Source organism: Salvia miltiorrhiza, chromosome 3 (assembly GCF_028751815.1).
Source record: "Salvia miltiorrhiza cultivar Shanhuang (shh) chromosome 3, IMPLAD_Smil_shh, whole genome shotgun sequence".
Classification (NCBI taxonomy): domain Eukaryota; kingdom Viridiplantae; phylum Streptophyta; class Magnoliopsida; order Lamiales; family Lamiaceae; genus Salvia; species Salvia miltiorrhiza.
In genome coordinates, this window is record NC_080389.1 from 20,545,819 (window position 1) to 20,551,818 (window position 6,000).

Consider the following 6,000-nt stretch of genomic DNA (forward strand, 5'->3'; position numbering starts at 1 on the left):
TTATCTCTTTATAAGTAGATTATATGGTGTGTTGTAGATCACATAAGATCATATAATTGGAATAACCTTAAGAGATATAAAATGATCATAGCCGAGATGACTTCAGGACGAGTCATTGGTTTAGGCTGCGGTATAGATGGAAGTAGTTTGTCTTGACTACTTGTCTATACTGGTACGTCATAACGTATTGATAGGACCACAGTGAGATGTATTCTTCTGTCTGACTTAAGTGAAGAATCAAAGATCTCGGTGACTTAATAGAATCTTAATACTAATAAGATTTCAAATATATATGTTGATTCGTATATCACTTTGACTTACTATGGGTGAGAGTTATATAGTAAATTGAGTACTCTGTATCTTGGGTGATAGCGGTCAATATATGATATTTGGTTATCTGTATTAGTACCCGTATCCGGTGTAGGATAATGACATCCCCTTAAGGAGCTCAATAAGGTTTATTTCGTCAAACCCTGCAGGTTGATTAAGTTCAGGCGCAATAATAAGGTTTGAGTGGTACTGCTTAAGGATTACAAAGAAATTAATTAATTGAAGCTGTCAGAGCTGTAATTAATTAATGGATGTCGGATATTTTAAATACGGAGATTTAATAAGTCTAAATACAAGCCCCGACTCATCACCGGCAATAAAGGGGTAAGTCAGTATTGGTTCTCTAGTGGAATGAACTAATATTTATAAATTAATTATGGTCTGGGCTGACCATGGAGAATTAATTTATTTGAGGCCCATCTTTATTCCTTGTATCTGGTCCCTGGACTGGCCCAAAGTCTCCTTGCCCTAGCAAAGAGAGAACACGCCTAGTACTAAGAAATTGGCGCCTCCTCGTATTTTTTTATATTTAAGTACAGCTGTCTACTCTCAGGAAAAATACACACTAATTAATTAGGGTTTTTTGAGAGAGCAGAGAGGCGCCAGAAACGTGCAGGCACATTCTCCCTTGGGACTTTCACAGCTCGTTGTCCATCCAACGGTGAAAGCTGAGCGGGATATAGTTAAGAAGATTTGAGCTGGAGTCAGATTTTCGCAAGAAGTCAAGTTCTGGCAGTTTCGGGAGAACGGCCATAACTTCCTCCACAGAACTCCTATTCAGGCGAAACAGGCGGCCCCGGAAAGCTCTCTCGAAGATGAAGAAGTCGTATTTATGGGAAAATACGATTTGAGGACGTTTGAGGCTTCAAACAAAGGCTTGAAGATGACTGGTCTGTTCAGCTGCGAATTTGACGAATTCTTCTGAATTCGTCAGGTATTTATGAACTCCAACGTGCAACAATTAAATTCATAGGAGCATGTTAGGATTAATCGTTGTATGATAAATTAATAATAATCCAAGAAACGATCATCGGGCAATTTGAGTATTAATTCAGTTTAATATTCCTTCAATTAAAGCCCTTAAAGATCTTCCTTGAGAGACGACATTGGGTTAGCTTACCACTGCTAGAGTGTCCTTGTTCTATTGCAAGTCAATCTAGAGGTGTTTCTAGTTGAGTCAAAATTTTGGCATCGTTGCCGGGGAAGGTTTTAGGCGTTTAGTTGTGTCACTTTTCTTTCCGTTTTACTTGCTTTCTTTACTTACGTTTTTGTTTTTACTTTTTCTCCCACCCGGTGCGTTTAATCCGTTTGTTTAGTGTTGTGCATGCAGGGACGCCGTAGTCTTAAAGGCAAACTTGTGTCTCCATTGCACAGTACGAGCGAAGGGATTTTCAGGAAGAACAGCTGCAAAGGAGTTTTTGCAGACGACAGAGCAGATGACTCTGAGTCTGACTTTGAAGGAAAGGAGTGTGCCAGAGCAGAAACATTCTACTCTGACTCTGGCTCTGGATCGAACGCTAACTCTGACTCTGATTTACCAGAGCAGAACTTAGAAGCGGAAGAAGACAAGCCTACAGAGCTGCCAGCTAGCTCAGACTCTGATCATTCAGAGCAGCCCGCAGAAGAGGAACCAGAAGAGTATATAGAGCAGACCATAGACACGAAGGAGAAAGCCAGCTCTGACTTTGCTGACCGATCAGAGCATAACACAAACAAGGAGAAGAAGGAGATGGCGCAGAATACTCCGACATATATGGGCGATTTTGCGCGACCCATCATTGAAGCTACCAACTCTACCATAGTTCTACCCACTGCAGTTCGCAACTACATCTTAAAGCCCAACGATGCCAATCTGTTGCCATTGTACCATGGGATGCCTAATGAGGATGCGCTGAACATTGTTTGAGATTTTTGCACCCAGGTACAGACGTTCCCGCTCCTCAACATCAAGGAGGACCAATTAAAGTTGAAGTGTTTCCAATATGCACTGAAGGATAGAGCACGAAGTTGGTTATTATCTCTGCCACCAAATTCGATCACTACTTGGAATGAAGCTTGCGAGAAATTCATGCTCAAATACTATCCAAATCATAAGACGCAAGAACTTCGTACCCAACTTATAGAATTTATACAAGGAGCGGATGAGCCTTTTCATGAGGCGTGGGACAGATTTAAGGAGCTACTATGGCAGTGCCCGCAAAATCAACTTGCACCGACTATGGTGAGTCAATTATTCTATGATGGATTGGGGCAAACTTTCCAATTTATAGTAGATAGCACTGCCGGAGGAAACATAGCCCGTAAGACTACGGAGGAGCTCAACCAAATCTTCCAAACTCTAGCCGAGAGTTCTCAACAAAAGTTGGTCCGTGGTAAAAGGGTCGAGGCCAGCGCTGTATCACAGAATGGAGATTTACAAAAACAGTTGGCCTCAATTATGCGAGAAGTACAACAGCTCAAGATGAGCAAGATGGAACCGCCCCCTGTCCCAGTGCAGAGCGTACAGCCTTGTGGAATTTGTGGTGATTTTAGCCACAGAGTTGATTAGTGTCACAGAATGGGCGAGTTCACGCCAGAAGGGCAAGCTGAAGTTCACTCTGCGCAAGGATTCCAGAGCAGACCGCAATTCGGGCAGAGCTACAACCAAGGCCAACAGAATTTCAATGGCAGCTGGAGAGGACAGCAGTCTTATGCACTGCAGCCAAACTACTCCCAACAATATCCACCGAGGTATCAGCAGCAAGGGAACTTTTAGCGCAATCAACAATTTTAGAATGCTCCACAGTTTCAACAGCCGATGCCACTGCAAAAACAGTCTTTGGAGGAGACTATGCAGGCTTTCATGGAGGTTAGTAAGCAGAACATGGAGTCTCAGGCTGCCACTATCAAACGGCTCGAGACAACTGTGGGGCAACTATCGGGAACCTTGAACCAATTGCAGCAGCAGTCCGAGAAAACAAATCAGGCGCTCGCTATTACAAGGATGCCAAAACAGACAAGGAGGCCAGCTCTGGCGAGGATGCCAGAGCAGACTAAGATAACAGCTCTGACGGGAATGCGAGAGCAGAGAAGAAGGCCAGATCAGAGAAGAAGGGCGCCAGAGCAGAGAAGAGGGCCAGAGTTGAGAAGAGCGCCAGAGTTGATAAGGCGGCCAGAGCAGAAACTTCACAAATCCACTACTCCATATCAACCACCGAATCCCAGCCCGCCTCTGCCACCATCAATTGTTGATCCAACCCAACCACTACCGAAGCAAGAAGATCCAGGCAGTTTCATTATTGGTATTGGTTTGGGTAGAGCTGGAGAGTTCTCGGGCATGTTAGACTTGGGTGCGGCAGTCAATTTGATGCCTTTTGATATATTTCAGAATTTGGGCAGGAAGGAAGATGAGCTTAAATGCACGAATATGAGACTTCAGCTAGCTGACGGAGCAATTAGCAGCACTTGTGGACTTTTAGAGGATGTCGAAGTCACGGTGAGAAGAATCAAGGTGCTGGAAGATTTTGTGGTGCTCGAGGCAGGGCAAGGTATTACAGGAGAGAACGGGCAACTTGTTCTGCTTGGCCGGCCTTTTATAGCTACTACCCAGACTCGCATTGATGTGGGTTCTGGAACTTTAAGTATGGCCAGGTCAGGTAGATCAGTAACGTTTTCAATTTTTGATAAGAAGCATGTTATTTCTAATTCTTCAATGCATATCTGTTCTTTTGTTGAGATCTCTGACCATGTGGAAGAAGTGGAAATTTTCAGCGCTAACAGTCTTTTGCCAGCTCTGCCTAGCACTCCAGCTCTGACAGTTCCTTCAGCTCTGATGTTGGACGTTAGAGCAGAAATTCTTTCGCCAGCTCTGATGAGCCCAATTCTGAATAGTCCGTCAGCTCTGGAGAACACTTGCCAGAATTTTGCTGAGGAAAAATTGATGAGCACCAGCCCGGAAGATGACGAAATAATGCAGGAGTTTCCGGATAACCTGCAAGATGAGGAGGCCATTGAAGATCAGTTCTTGGACAAGTTGCACCTCGACGTAAATGCAGTTCATGAAGTACCAACTACCTTGAAAGAAGAGGCCGCAGTTGAAGAAGAACGGGCTGATGTGCTGAAAGGCAATGATAATATTGAGCAAAGATTGCAGAGTGTACCGCCCTTAAAGAGGAGAGCTCTTGACCTAGCTCTTGGTTTGAGAGAGTGATGAATGTGATGAGCACTGCTTGCTCATTAAGAGGACTCGCGGCTGAAATGGAGGAGGACGTGCTTTCGCAAAGACTAATTCAGCTGACGTTTCATAGTGATTTTGGTTAAGGGTTCCTCTACGTCGGGCTGGCGACTTTAAAACTAGCGCTTGGTGGGAGGCAACCCACTGTTGGTTTGGTTTTTGTTTTTGTTTTTCTTGTTCTTTGCTTTCCATTTTTTTTATTTTGTGTTTTCCTTGTCTTTGGTTGCTTGTGCGAATGCTTTGATTCTGGGTGTTAATGTTTTTATTTCCAACGCTGAAGAGAGCCACCAGCTCTGAAATGCCAGCGCTGAACTTTCACTCTGACGTTGCCGCCAGCGCTGACATTTCTACTCTGCTGCAAACCCTACTTTTCGCTGCCTCTCACAATGCTTCTATTTTCCACTGCCTATGATCAGGGACGTATTCTAACTCTCTTTATTTTGTGCCTTGAGGACATGGCATGCTTTAAGTGTGGGGGGGTGTCTTGTTTTGCATGCTTTCAATTGGGCGATTGGTCCCTTTATTCATATTCTTGGATACTTGCGATATTTTTATGAATTTGTGGAAGAGAAGTTGGTTTTCGATGTGAATTTCGGGTTTGTGAATGAATGGTGGTTATTCTTGTTTTACTTTTGATATATGTTTCTTGTTTGTGCAAAGAATTATGAGTTTTGTTGCAACACGATTGTAAGTAAGTAAAACGTGATTTGTCCGGTAGATGCTAGGAGTGTTGTCATTGTGATTGCCTACAATCGTATCCTTATATGTGAAATGTGTAAAATGCTGGACGAATTGCCAGCTCTGAAAATGTCAGCTCTGAAACATCTGGCCAGCTCTGAAAATGACAGCTCTGAGTCTCTGCTCCTCTAGTTTAACTATGAGCATGGGAAACCACGTGAAAAGACTTTGGATTACATCCAAATGGTTTTTATTTCATGAATTATGGCTCAACTGTCGAAATTTAAGTTTTTAAGCACACAAAGTGTGAAAAATGGAGATATTGATTATAAAGGCGATCACATTAGGGAATTCACTTCTAGCGAAGAATTGGGTCTGATCGAATTACTTGCATTACTGTTTTGTTTCTTCGTAAACTTTAAGTTACTCGCATGATCGAGAAATATGTGTTAATTGAAAAATTTTGAATTGACTTGATGAATGTTTGGATGGAAATAAGCATCGTTGAAACGCTCTCTTCCTAGGATTCATACTGATTTTGCTTGAGGACAAGCAAAAGGCTAAGTGTGGGGGGGTGATTAAGGCCTAATTGTTCTTATTTTGGGGGTTTGCATGTGCTTATTTTAAGTTAAATATTTTGGAAATTGGTGCGTTTATGAGTTTGTTTTATGCTTTGCAGGGGATTTTGGTTTTATAGATGGAAGAGTGTGATTTTGGAGATTTTGGGTCAGAATAGCGTATTCTGGCGCAAGCCAGAGGAGAGCTGAAAAGCCGCATGA